This window comes from Phyllostomus discolor, chromosome 1, assembly GCF_004126475.2.
Source record: "Phyllostomus discolor isolate MPI-MPIP mPhyDis1 chromosome 1, mPhyDis1.pri.v3, whole genome shotgun sequence".
NCBI lineage: Eukaryota > Metazoa > Chordata > Mammalia > Chiroptera > Phyllostomidae > Phyllostomus > Phyllostomus discolor.
The window spans coordinates 117811336-117825600 of NC_040903.2; the positions used below are offsets into that span (position 1 = coordinate 117811336).

General features: G+C 48.1%; 1 protein-coding gene across 1 annotated transcript in view; it reads right to left on the reverse strand.

The window, feature by feature from the left end:
- THSD4 (thrombospondin type 1 domain containing 4) overlaps positions 1-10519 on the reverse strand; it is a 579525-nt gene extending 569006 nt beyond the window's left edge. Inside the window, 1 exon segment of the mRNA XM_036028532.1 lies at positions 10266-10519. The gene's annotated coding sequence lies outside the window, so the exon portion shown is untranslated.
- Between the last annotated feature and the right edge of the window lie 3746 nt (positions 10520-14265).

Here is a 14265-nt window from a genome sequence, read left to right on the forward strand (position 1 = left end):
CTCCTCCCTGCGCCCCCCCCCCCAGATTGTTCCCTCTGTTAAGGTTGCAGGGAGGGCTCAAGTCTCTCTAAATTCCTACCCATCTCAGTGCGAGGCCCTTCCTCTGGGTCCCCAGCCTCCCTGCTGCATAATGCTGATCACACTGATCCCCCTCTCCGCCTGTCCCTCCAAGGCTGCAGGTCCCCCCCTCACCCCACAGAAACACCATCTTCACCTTTAAGCTGGGTGGACCTTGTAGTGCTCTTTAAGGCACATAGTAGGCACTTTGTTTCATTGTAGGAATGCACACTGTACATATGCTGTCTTCTCTAACTCCTACAGCATGGACAGTGATTATTAGTCCACCACACAAATGAGAAAACTGAAGCTCCAGGAGTTTGCTGTTCACTCCACACACACTATAATAAGTGGCAAAGGCAGGACAGGGATTCACACCACTCACAAAGCAGGGTACCTGATGCCTAGTAGAGCGCAGAAGTATTGAGTGCCAAAGGGAAGGAATGCATAGTGACGCCCACACAGAACCACTGGAGCATATTAGCATGAGCTCAGGAGTTGCCAAGACCTTAATGAAAGGAGCCAGTCACAAAAGAGCACGTACTGTGTGATTCTGCGTACATGTGAAGACTGTATGAAACTGCCGTAGTTTCCTCGTGTGTAACTAAGAGAGTCCCCGCCTCATAGTGCTCTTACATCTCTTCCTCGGAGAGGTGCTGAGTTCCCCAACTGTAAGCCTGAAAGAAGAGCAGTACCTACTAAGGAATGGAAAGGGGAGGCAGAAAACAAGCACCCATTCTTTCTTGGTACTCTCACGGGCTCCAGGGTGCATCTTCTCTGACAAGCTTCTGAGCAGCATCAATGTTAATAGAAAGGCTCCTGCTTTTGGCCTGGTTAATAACATGGCTGGGAACTGAGTTTTCAAAACAGAATGTGAGAGTAAGGAGAGGAGAGGGGAGGTGGGGAGGAGAGGAGAGGAAGAAAGAGAAATTGCAGCAAACTGAACATTCATTTTGGTAGTAAGAATTTTTGATTAGGGAAAAACTAGAAACCTAGATTGCTAACAGGGAATGGGGAATGATGATGGAGAAAATGATGGAGATGGTCATTACACTTACAAATGTAAACCTTGCCCTGGCCGGGTGGCTCAGTTGTTTGGAACATCATTCCATACACCAAAAAGGTTGAGGGTTCAATCCCAGTTAGGGCACATAATCTAGTCTGCAGGTTCGATCCCCAGTCAAGGTGCATGTGGGAGGCAGCCAATCGATGTTTCTCTCTGACATCTGTATTTCTCTTTCTTTCTCTTTTTCCTTCCTCTCTCCTTAAATCAATAAAAATGAGTGATGATTAAAAAATATAGAAATCCTGACTAGGTCAAGAGTGGAAAATGTTTCCATAGAATCACATGTGAAAAAGACAAATGTGCACATGCTTAAATTAAAATATAGGCAAATATCAATGAGAAAACAATAATCTAAGCTGTTAGTGTACTATGCAGATATGTGAAGTGGGGGAGCAAGGAGCGGAGGAAGAAGAGGAGGAGGAAGGGGAGGGGGAAGAGGAGAAAGAGGGGGGGATGGTTTGCTAAAGTTACATGCACAGTAAAACTCAAAAAATAAGAGTTGTAGAGTTATAAATCATACAGTCTTTCTGTACAGCTACTTGACTGTATGTATCAAGTACTTTAAGAATATTTTTATCTTTTGTCCAGAAACAATGCAATGCATTAACAGAAATATAAAAAATGCACAAAAGATAGTTATATTTATAAATCGTATTGAAAAAACGAAAATAAACATGTCCAAAAATAGGGGACTGTTTAAGCAACATTAGTATTTTAAAAATATTCTGCAGCTATTAATAAAATCATGCTTTGGAAGAATAGTGACTAGTTCACAGAAAATTAACCTTATGTAACAATGCATCTAACAATAAATATAACAATGCAGGGTGTATTGTTAAGTGAAAAAAATTAGTGAACTAAACAGTATGTTCAACATGATACCAGTTTTATAAAACAGTGTGTATGTGGCCCTGGCCAGGTAGTCAGCTGGTTAGAGCACCATCCCAATATTCCAGAGCTGTGGGTTCGATCCCCCTTCAGTACACATGCAAGAGTAACTAATGAATGCCTAAATAAAGTGGAACAACAAGACAATGCTTCTTTCTCTCTCTGTCAAATCAATAAATAAAAAAAATTTAAGAAAAATCTGTGTGTATACATATGTATATAGGGTAGATAGTAGAAAGATGCATATTAAAAGTAATGGTCATCATTGGTTGGAGAACTATGATTTTTTATTTCTTCATTGTTTTTCTATATTGTAAGTTTCCTACAATAAATATATCTTAGAAACAGACGTCATTTTTTGTAAGCAGAAAACAATGAGGTGTCCTATGTAGAAACTGTAAAGGCTGATCCGCAGTGCTGTCTCAGCACGCGGCACCGGACAGCGGGCTGCAGCCCTAGGAGAGGCGGTGCGTGCCAGGTCTGCACCGCACCCCCAGGCAGGGTCCACGGCACCCACACCGCCTCTCCAGGATGGATCCCCACAGACTTTGCCGATGACACAAACCAACAGCAGCCCAACAAAGTGTCCAGAGGAAAGAAGCTGGGCCTGCCTGCTACTGCAGACCTAGGAGCCCAGCCAGTTGCCATCAGCCCGCACCCGCCCCAACCCGCACCGGCCAGAGCTCTCACTGCGCCTGCCCCGGTTTTTACAGTCCTTTCAGCTCGCCCTCGGTAAAGACTGGGTGTCTTTTTGAGCTGCATGTTTGACACTGTAACTTCACACCTTCTCTGAGCAAAATAGTCGGCTTACTTTTTATTTTAAAAGTGGGTGACACCACAATCAAAAGGAACGGAGTGCTAACACATACTGCAACATGGACGAACCATGAGAACATTACTGTTAGTGGAAGGAGCCAATCACCAAAGACCACATATTGTATAATTCCGTTTACATGAAATGTCCAGGATCCGTGGAGACAGAAAGTAGATGAGTGATTTCCAGGGACTGGGGGAGGGAGGAGGGGAGAGTGGCTTCTGATGGGTTTGGAGTTTCTTTTTTGAGATGATGAACATATTCTGGAATTAGGTAATGTTGATGGTTGCACAACTTTGTGAATAAACTAAAACCCACTAAATTATACACTTTAAAATGGTGGATTACAATTAGGCTTTTTGGTGGATTACAATTAGACTGAGGGACTGACTGGCTCGTTATTTTCCCCAGCTCACAGGTTTTAGCGTCAGATGAATTAGAATTCAGGCAAAACTCTGACATCTACTTTCTGTGTGAGCTCATGTAAGTTCCTTAACCTCTCTGAGCCTCAGGTTTCTAGGCTGTAGAACAGGAGTAATAATGTCCAGCTCACATGGATTGTTGAGAAGATAAAATATGTTAATGCAGTCCCTAACATTACAGGAACTCTCTAATATAGTGGTTCCTTCTCTCTTAGCTGGCCAAAAGATTGAACCTCAAGCAGAATGAAATCCTGGGCCTTGACTAAAACCTCACTAAAGGCAAGTGGGGCCTGGGCACCTGTCTGTTCTGGAAAAGACACTCAGTGGAGCTAGAAGCTAGAACATCAGTGCATATCCTATAATGAGACTTCAAAACTTGAAGACAGGGCTCCACCTCCAAGCCTCACCTATAACCAGCAACAAAAACCCTCATCCAGTCTCACAGGGCCTCCCTGTGGCCTGACCTTCCTCTCAACCATTGATGTGTTACTATTAATAGCTTCAAACAAGGATGAGGCAAAGGGGTTCAGAGAAAACAGAAAAGAAAGTGGATTTAATTTGTATCCATTTTTTAAAACTTTAAAAATTCACTTTATTAAATAATACATTTTGTTTAAAAAGTTTACACAGTTAAAAAAATGAAGCACAGTTCAGCAGTATCTTTATGATACTAAAAAACTAAATCAAAGACTTTGTTTTTAAACATTCCCCCTCTCTGCCTAAAAACATTACTGTAGAGAGGATGGTCTCTACAGCTCAAGTTTTGCTCTACAAGCAGCTCTGCTCTAGACCCTCAGCCTCTGTCCTTGGCTGTCACGTCACAGCAAGGCTGGCTGCAGGGAGAGCTGGTGTGGAAGTGACTGTGCCACACGAGAATCAGGCAAGCGTCACTGCCCAGCCCACCAGGTCTGGCCTCCAGGCCAAGCATGGAGGCAGGGCAGGGGCAGGCAGTGTAATAAAAGGGCAGCTGGAGGCAGGGAGCCAGCAGCAAAGGGAGGGGCGAGAGGACCAGAATTCGAGGCATGTGAAGGTCAGGGGTCAAACAAGCAGATCAATCAAAGACTAGTTTTCAATTCACCCTAAGCAAGTCTTAGAAGGGGGAGGAGAAGCTGCTTAGATCCTTCGGAGAAGATCTGCTCTCAGATCTTAGGGAGGATAAGTGAGGGGAAAATGCTAGCAAACATTCACACAGCACTTCCACGTGCCCGAGACTGCTTTACACATTTTACATGGTCCTGAATCTCACCCTCTACCCTCTTTTACAGGTTGGAAAGCTACCACACATGAAGTGAAGGAAGCTGTTCAGGGACACACAGCACAGTGGAGCCATGGCCTAAGGCCTGGCTCCCCACAGCTATTGCCACGCTGCAGCCCACCAGGGAAAAGGGGGTGTCTGGCAGTGCCAGACTCACCCCTCTACCTTCCCTAGAATGACAAGCAGCCTGAGGCTCTGCGCTTCAGGAGGGAAAGGCTGTCCAGCAACAACAAATTTCTAACTTGCTGATGTGATCCAAGCGGGTAGAGCAGCTTCCCAGCTGTCTGTGTGCCCTTTTCATAAGAAACTCACCTCTCCCGTGACTGAGCTTGCAAGAAAAATGGCTAGCTCCAAGACATGGTTTGTGGCCGTCATAGGGCTGCATCCCCTTCACTGGATGTCTGCAGCTAATCCCCTTGCCATTTCCCTGCTTGGGCTCTGAGGTCCATGGTCTAAAGGGTTAACATCTCATTTCCTCCTGTCTTTCAAGCCTTAATCCTCATCCTGAGTTGGGTGCATTCCAAGCCCACCTGGAGCAGGTCAAGACGAGCCTGGCCCATGGCTGGCCCTTCATTTCCCCTGGCAGGAGATTAGATGGGCCGCCCATTAATCACTCATTACTTGGGTCCTCACTACTGGCCAGCCCTTAGGCAGACAGCCAGCTGGCTGGGAGGGTGGGGCAGGCCCCGCCCCTGCCCAGCCCAGCCCAGCCCAGGTCCAGGGCCGCCAAGTGCCACCCTTCTGGGGCAAGACACCACAGTGCATGGTTGTCCCTGTGTCCTCTGAACCACGCCCAGGAGGAGAGGGATTAAGGGGCAATTCTGCCAGGCACCTACCACTGAGTGATTGGCTTCAGCAAAGCCCCTCAAAGAAGACAATGTGCAGTGTGTTTGGGTGAGAGATTAGGTAAAAAGAAGACATCGGTAGAAACAGACCACGTACCAGGATGACTAACTATTAATAAAGAAAACTGCTGCCTACTGGCTTCTTAGGTTCTTCTTGGAGGAACCTAAAGAAAAACTGGTGTGGAGAGAGGATGCTGAATGGAGAATTCATTGCTGTTATTACTGCACAGCTTCATGTACTGGGTTTCAACATGAGGTTGTAAGAGTCAGCCCTTTAGACCCAAGCCCCCTGAACTGAGAGAGTGTACGATTATATATTTTTCTACAGCACATATACTGGGCACCAAGAGCCTGCCGAGCACTGATGAGATACAGTAGATAAAAATAATGGGACAAAAACTGACACTGAACACCTACTACGTGCCAGGCCTTCACCAAACACTCTACATGCCTGCACACTGGCCCCTGCAGCCCCCTCCAGGCTTTGCCCATCCCCTTATCACAGATGGGGAAACTAAGGCTAGGGGTTGGAGAGGGGCAAAATACAGGCTTCTAGAATGAAGGAACTCTGTCAATGACCAGACCCCGTCCTGGTGCACCTCACTGTGCCTAGTGGGGGTCGCTGGCAAGGGATGGTCGGTCCTGCTGAGGGAATCCCAGCCCATTCCTTACCCCAGGAAACTTGGGGTTCCCAAACAACCCACCCCGATCCTTCTCCCTCAGCACTGGCTCAGGCCGGGAAAGCAGTTCACAGCAAGCCCAATGGAGGCAGGACTTCCATGCCCGCTCCCATCAGCGGGTGGGGTGTGTGCTTTCAGGACTGAGCTGAAGACCCCTTTCACCAAAAGAGGGTTCTCCACCTGGCCTGGGCCACCATGCTCCATGGCTCACTCCTTAGAGCAGGGGTGCAAACTCATTTTCACAGGGGGCCACATCAGCCTCAGGATTGCCTTCAAAGGGCCGAATGTAATTTCAGAACTGTATCAATGAAACTACTCCTTAACAGTTAACCAAGAACTCGTTGCTGCCACCCAGTAGAAACAAGGTGCTGGGCTGGATAATTCGGCCCACGGGCCTTGTGTTTGCCACCTGTGCCTTAGAGTCAAAGGCCTCTGTTAGAAAGGAGCCTGTACCTGGAATAAAGTGGCTTAGGGTCTGACCACCTGTCACCTCACACATGAGCCTGCAGAAGAATAGCCTGAGACAATCTTAAAAATGTCAACTGCTAGGCCCACGTCCACCCTGGAATCTTTTTTAAAATTTTTTTCCCACCAGATCCTAACTCTGATTCAGATGTTCTGAAGACAACCCTTTCAGGAAAGGGTTTCCAGTGCACAATGCACTGGAAAAAGCACCAGACTTAGAGAGCTGGGTTCTACAATTTAGGTTCAAAACCTGAGTTGTTGACTTTAGGCAAGTAACACGGAGTCTTCTTCCTTATAAAATACATATGATGACGTCTCCATCACAGGTTACTGGAGGATGAAAGCACAAGCACAGCACACACCAGTGCTCACTAAACATAACCCAAGTAAGCTCATCAGGCCAGCGAGGCCCCAGAAACCAGGGAAGTCAATGTTGGTATATTGTGGAAAGAAAAGAGGGCGAAACAGGCCCAGGAGATGTGGGGTGGCCCAGCCTCAGGGCACGGATCCTGCCGAGGAAGAGTGAAGAGGAGGGGTCCTGAAAAGGAGCAGAGTCAGAAGAGCCAGGACCTCCCACTGAACACCCTCCCTCCTCCAAACGCCACCCCCCCCATTCCCAGCATCGGTCTGTGCCATGTGTTACTGGCATAACATTTCTGACCCATTATTTTCACAGAGAAGACAGTCAATAAGTGGACAAGAAACCTTTATATCCACACATACATACTGTATGCGCATGAGCACACACACCCCAGATAACAGGGAGGACATTCAGAGAAAAAAAAGAGAAAGATGGGGAAAGTGGGACCCTGTCAAGTCACGTTTTGGGCTTTGCTGGTGCCGGTAATGAGCTAGCACTGTGCTACCCACCTGGGAGAGGCCCACGGAAAAGAGGCCAAAGGGCTGCCTGGAGAAACTTCAGGTTGCCTGGGAAGATATGGCTCGCCCATCTGGACTTGTCCAGGCTGAATGGAGAGTCAGGCCAGAGAATGAAGGAGGACACAGAAGGTAGTCCAGGGGGGAGAGAGAGTGGAGTGTGCACAGAGGCTGGGACATACTTCCTGGTGAGGCCTGGATTAGTAGAGAGGATATCTGAACTTCTGAGCCACAATAAAGAGGCTGGGTAAGTGGAGGGAGGGTTTCAGGAAGGAAAGAATTGGGGTGCTCTTGCATCAATAAAGCATACTGGAATTAAGATGGTTTTATATGCCCAGATGAAGAATGACCTTGGTTCAACCCTGTCCATAGCAGCACTTTCATATCTCCAGAGCCTTGCTCAAGCTCTTTCCCCTAGCCAGTACCCCTCCTTCTTCCAGCCTTTCCTCCCTCTTTGGACTCCACCTCATGCTTCAAAGCCTAGCTGTACTTCCCTAGCTCCTCCCATGCAGAAAAATGTGTCCCTCATCTGTGCCTCCTTGATGTTTTGCACACCCCCAATATTCTGCATTGTTTTTTTGCATGTGGTTATTTCTTTATGTCTCTTTCTCTCCCAGGTGGCCATTAATCATCTGCTAGCCTGTCAACAAATTGAGGGCAAGGACATGGTCTTGTTCTTCCTTGAAGCTCCAGCATACAGCTAACAGTCCCTGGCACACAGCAGATACTTGAAAATATCTGCTGGAGGCAAATTAAATAGAAATGAATCTGGTGTGTGTGTGGGGGGGGGGGTTATTGTGATTTCTTGAGAGGAATGATGTGCTGAAATCAGAATTTTAGGAATATTAATCTGTCAGCATGAAAGAAGATGGATTAAAATGAAAAAAAGAGACCGTGGCCAGGAGTCAAGAGAGGAGATTATCACTGTAATTTGGACGTAAGGTGGAGGCAGAAGGAATGGAGACAGAAAAATAATTTTCAGAGATATCAGAAAAGAATGCAGAAGGGACTTGGTAATGAATGAGCAATGAATGTGGGGAGTGGGACGAGGAGAGTCAGGAGCACTCTGACATTGAGACTCTAGGGCAACTGGGGAAAAGGTGGTGCCATGGAGAGAAATGTGAGGGACTGAGGAGAGGGCTGACATCTGGCCTCTCCCTAGTATAATTGGTTGCAATCACAACAAGTATTCCTAGGCAAAACAAAAAACCGTAACAACTCCAAATCAGAATTTCCAACCCTGATCTTACTCCCCAACTCTGGGTTGTATTTTATTTTGTTTTATTTTATTTTATTTTATTTTATTTTATATTTTCCTAACAGCCAGTTAGAAACTTTTTTTTCATGACAGGGGAGACAGAGATAAAGATAAGGCGCACCTGTGCCCTGCTCAGTGGCGGGCAAGGACAAGCCCACATGAGCTGAACCCACCAGGCCTCCCCATAAAAGTCAGGCAGACATACTGCTTATTCAGTGAATACTCCACTCTCACTTTCCAGGCCAGCACCCCTGGGGAAGCCCCTGCTCCAGTCCTGCAAAGGTTCATAGGAAAGTCCCAGGACTCCCATCTACTTCCTCACATCAATTCCTGGGCAAGGATTTTGTTTTCTAAAGGAATTCAACTATGGTGCCAACAAAATTTTATAGGAATTGTGAAGTTCTGTGTTTAAATCACGTTCTTAAAATGTTTGCCTCTTTATATATTGAGACCCAGTAATAACTTACTAAGCCCAACCACTTCATCACCTTTATCAATGGAGGAGAAGACAGACATGTGCAGGTTGTGCAGGTTTCAAGCACTGTGCAATCTTTGAAATATCTTTAGACTATTCTGTGTTTGGGTGCCTCCAGTTGTGAAATGACAGTTGGACAAGATAGTTCCTTAGACCTCTCTTGGGTCTCTGTTTCTCTTAATCAAAATTCCAACAGGCATCCCACAAGATTGCTCAGCTACCAGGTCCAAGACTTCAGATTCGCTTACTGCCTGCAGAAGGGAGAAGTGCTGCGTGGTGGGGTCACAAAGGAGACAGGAAGAGACCCAAGTACGCACAATTAACAGGCATTACTAGTGCAGGCTGGGGGGTGCAGAGCTGGGTATGAACCACGCAGGAAACACCAGACCCACACATTACAGATGCTACGTGGGCCTAAGAACGTCCTGAAGCCCCTTCCCAAGTTTGGGCTGACGTTATTTCAAAGAAAAAAAAAAACAAACGAAACTCCCAAGCCCCTGAAGCCCCAAGGTGAACTAGCTGGAAAAGCTAATTCTAAGAGCGTGCCAAGGGACTGCAGGTACTTGGGCTGCACTCGGGGAAGTGTCGGAGTTGGTGGAAACAACCCATCCTCTCCGACCTCGCAGGCGCTGGGCTGCCAAGGCTTAGCTGAGACGCTCGAGGATCTGAGGCTTTTTAGGAAACGGCGTGGCCGAGGCCCGCAGCTCGACGCACTTCAACCGAGACCGGACCAGCCAGCTCTCCGGCCGCGGTGGGGTGGGGGCAAGCATCCTGGGTGTGCATTCGCCGGCCCCCTGCCGAGACCCAGAGCACGCGGGCGCTGACTCCGAGACTGCCTAAGTCGACAGACCCTAGGGTTTCAGAGTTGGAGGGCTGAGGGTGAGTGCTGGCGCCGGAGGGACGGAGCAAATCCACCAGGAAGGGAAGAGAGGAAAGGAAGAGCAGCCGTTAACAAGGACCTGGCGCCGCTGGCTTCCAGAGCCCGTGCGGGCGCCGTCCTGAGCGCCCCGGACACACCCACTGCGCCCCGGCGCCCCGCGCCCGTCCGCGCTGCGGCTCTGAGGGGGCCCAAGAGGCGGCAGCGGCGGGGCCGGGGCCAGGGCGGGGCAGCGCGGACCCAGCGCGCAGGGGAGCGGGACACGCGGCACCGGCAGCTCTGCTCACCTGGCGGTCCACGTCCCGGAGCGGCCGGCGGCCGCCTCGCCTCGCCTCGCCCCGCGTGGTTCCCGGTGCCGGGCAGCCCGAGCCCGCCTCATGGACGGCTGCCTCAGCCACCGCCCCCCGCGTCCACCCTAGACGGACCCCCGCTGCGCCCCGGTTCCGCGTCGGGCCGCGCGGGCAGCCGGCGGCTCGGGCGCGCGCGGAAAGCTCTGGCTTGGAGTTTGCGATCCGAGAGCCGGACCCGCGCTCCTGAGTCCCTCCTCCCTCCCGCGCTCGCGGCCTCCTGCTGTCATCCGGGGCTGCTCCTGCCGCCGCCTGGCGGCCGCCTCGAAAAGAACCAGCCCCCTGGTCCTTCCCTGTGACTCCTGAGAGGCCTCTTCCAAGGATGAAAAGAGGCAGATCCCCGGGTCCCATCCCACACTTGGACTGGCAGTCTAGCCAGAGGTGAGAGGGTGGCAAGAGTGGAAGGGAGAGTGGTCCGGGCTAGCCATGTCTGGTGAAGCCAGGAGGTAAGCGAGGGCCAGATGGTGGAAGGTCTTGAATTCCTCGTGAGCCTTACCCTGAGGTTTACAGGATTTATCGAAGGACTGGAGTACAGGAGGAACGTGGGCATCCTTGGGTTGTGGCGTAGGATGGGGCTGGGGCAGTAAGCCAGCAAGAAAAATTGTTCTGTAACCCGAAGCAGAGAAGGCAGTGACGGAAAGAGCCCTTGTCTAAAGGGCACACACAGTCACAATTACTCACATATTCACACACAAGAGAAGACTCACTGGGCTCCTGAAGGCAGGAGTAAAGGACAAAAGCCCTCCAAATTCTACCTGGGGCTAGGCAGCATGGGAGAGAAAAAAAACACTCCCTGGCAGGAGTGGTCCAGCATTGCTTCTTGATTATTAAAGGTAATATTGTGTGGTAAGAAAAAACGCGCCACAAAATCATCATCATTGTAATCATCCTATCATCAAACTTTGATCTGTATATCCAAGCCCATCTTTTTACTAATTGGGAAATACTGTCCCAAAAAGGGCATGACCACAATTACACAACTAGTTAATGGCAGGAACACTGCTGGAGCCCAGATTCTGGACTCCTAATGCAGTGCTACACTCTGTACATCCACAGACAGGTGTCTAGAGCTAGTGAGGTAGGAAACAGAGCAAGGAGAGAAAATGTCTTTCCTCCCCATGAAGGGGGTGGAAGAGGCGATCCAAATACAGGCAGTCTCCCTAAATATGAGGCACCCTATTTTTTACTATTGTCTCCCAAGTCCAAAGCAGGAGTTGTTTTAAAAGTGCAGGTGCAGGGTGTGACAGTGAAGGTAGTGGTAGAAGGCAAGTTTCCTGTCCCAGAGCCAGGCAGAACCAGGGATGGGTGCTGTGGGGGCTGGGGGTGGAGGGAGAGCAACAGGGCAGAAGACTCCAGGGAGGAAAGCATGAAAAAAGAGAAAGTAGCAAAGCAAGGAGTCAGACCAAAGAAAGAGAGCCAGCTTTAAGTGCTGACTTCGGGCCCAGAGCCTGGGCAGAGCCAGTTTTTACTGATTCACTGGTTCAAATGGGGTGAAAAAAACTCCACACTTGATGTTAAACAGATTCTGATGGCAGGCACCTGGTATGAGTGAGATTACACTAATTCTGAGTGTCACAAGTCCCATGGGTCCAGATTAAGTGGATCGAACAATTCTAATCATTCTGGCCGATTTAAACCATTTAATATGATAGAAAAATAACGCAACATTGGAATGTATTTAATGTTACTGAATTTTGCACTCACCAAAAATGGTAAAAATGAGAAATGTTATGTAATGCATATTTTACCAAAAATTTTAAAAAGAAAGCAAAACTTATAAAACCTGTTCAAGTTGGATTGATTTATAAATTCATTTAAGAGCTATGTACTGAATACTGAAAGGGGCTTGGTGTTAGGAAGTAAAGACAAAATGAAAACAATTTTTTTTTCAGTCCAAAAGAAGCTCAGAATAAGATGAGGAAGTTGTCAGCTGTCGCATGGTCAGGAAATCGTACTAGTAGGTGGCAGGTACAATTGCAAGATGTGTGGGGTGGCTGAGGACTCCCAGCCGGGCAGCGGGACTCTGAGATGCTCCTCCGAAGCTGAGCTTAGAGTGAGCGGGGTCCATCAGTCAGGGCTCAGGAGCAAAGGACTCAAGCTTTTTCAAAATCTAATTTTAGATTTACAGACAAGTAGCAAAAGTGGTACAAGGAATCCCCTTATATTTCCCACCCTTACATTTTTCCTCAATGTTAACATCTTAAGTAACCAAAGTACAATTATTTATTGACCAAACTTGATCCATCTAACCTAGGCTGGCTCATCAGAACTACTTCTGATCCACTTCAAATTGTTTTGATCATATCTTTGCTTACATATCACAGAATGGTCTTTATTTGAAGACAAGACTAGACTGTAAAATCTAACATTTTAAACAAAAAGATATTTACATTACCTATCAGCACCAGTGAGTATTATTAAAAATAAGTCTTTAACCTTTCAGTCCTGGTGTGTTTTTCCTTAAACCCCAGTGTGTGTGTGTGTGTGCACGTGTGTGTGCACGAATAAGATTGGCGGGGTCTGGTCCCATGTATCAAGCAAGCTACTAACCCACACCTGCAAAGAGGACAAAGAAGAATGGGAGCCTCAGATCACAGACACCAGCCAAGATGATTCTCTGCCATGTCAGTGTCTTCTATGCACAGCATCTTGGTGGGTGGGTTGTCAGGTACCTTCTTGCATATCTGCATGACAGGGTGCTCACCGCCACATACTGTTGTTGGAGGGTCTCTGTTCGAAATCCCTTTTCCATATGAACTGAAACTTTTTCCCTGTGACTTCTACCCAAATGACAGACAAAAAGCATAACCCTCTGTCATGTGTCAGCTCTGTATATGTAGGACAGTTTAGTTGACACCTGTTTTGCCGGTCTAATTACTAATTTATGATTAATAGTGCTCCCTTCATGCTGTTGTCCCAGAAGCAATAATAAATGATCTGGTCATCCTGCTGAAGAGTTCCTCCTCCCACCTCAGTATGGCTGTCCCCTGCGGAGAGCCACAGCCTCAGCATTCAGCCGATCCTCCGATCCTCCAGGGAGGGGGTGCGCCCTGGAGCACAATGTCAGCACCCAGGAGGGCTCGCACATGTCAGAGGACGACTGATGGCAAGCTGCTGAGAGAAACTCCTGGGATTCCAGAGCAGAGTGTGAACAGACCACAGGACAACCGGACCTCTGTGGGGGCCTCCAGAGTCACACAGCTTCTGCACCCCACTGATAAGCTCTGACCGTGAAGCTTTTCACCAGCAGAACGTTTCTGGGGACTGGGGTCCCAAAAATTACACTTCGGGAAACACTGCTCTGCATTCTTGACAAACACTGGTGTTTTCATCCTAATGGCATTTCAGGGGGCTGTGTCCTGGCAGGGAAGGAAACCCCTATATTATCCCCACTTTGTTAATGTTTTGGAGGCGGAAGGGAAACAGACATGTGTTCAAACCCCTAATTTCAGGCTCCAGCAAGGTACCAGGATCCATCACAATGCTTACAAAATTGTGCCTTTTGTTTTCTTGGTCATAAACCTTTGCAGACTGTAAAGTCAAGGCAAGCTGGTGCCCAGTGAATAATAAGGAAACAAGGGAAGCATAACAAACAAACAAGCCACAACTCAACCATTCTGAGCGGGTAAATTAGTCATTGTTTTAAGCAGTTTCTAAGCACCTGGGGTGAGTGCTAAGAAGCCAGTTACCTCCTTACCTCTCAGTTCCTTCTCTTGCTCCCCCACAGCATGTGGAATGTTGACCTAAAGACTGTCCTGTGAACATAGTCTCCCGTTCAGTGGATTGTCTTTTTATTCTGTTGATGATTTCTTTTGTGGTGCAAAAACTTTTTTGGTTGGAGGTAGTCACGCTGTTTATTTTGTCTTTTCATTCCCTTGCCTGAGGGGATATGTCAGATGAAATACTGCTATAAACAATGACTGAGAGTTCACTGCCTACG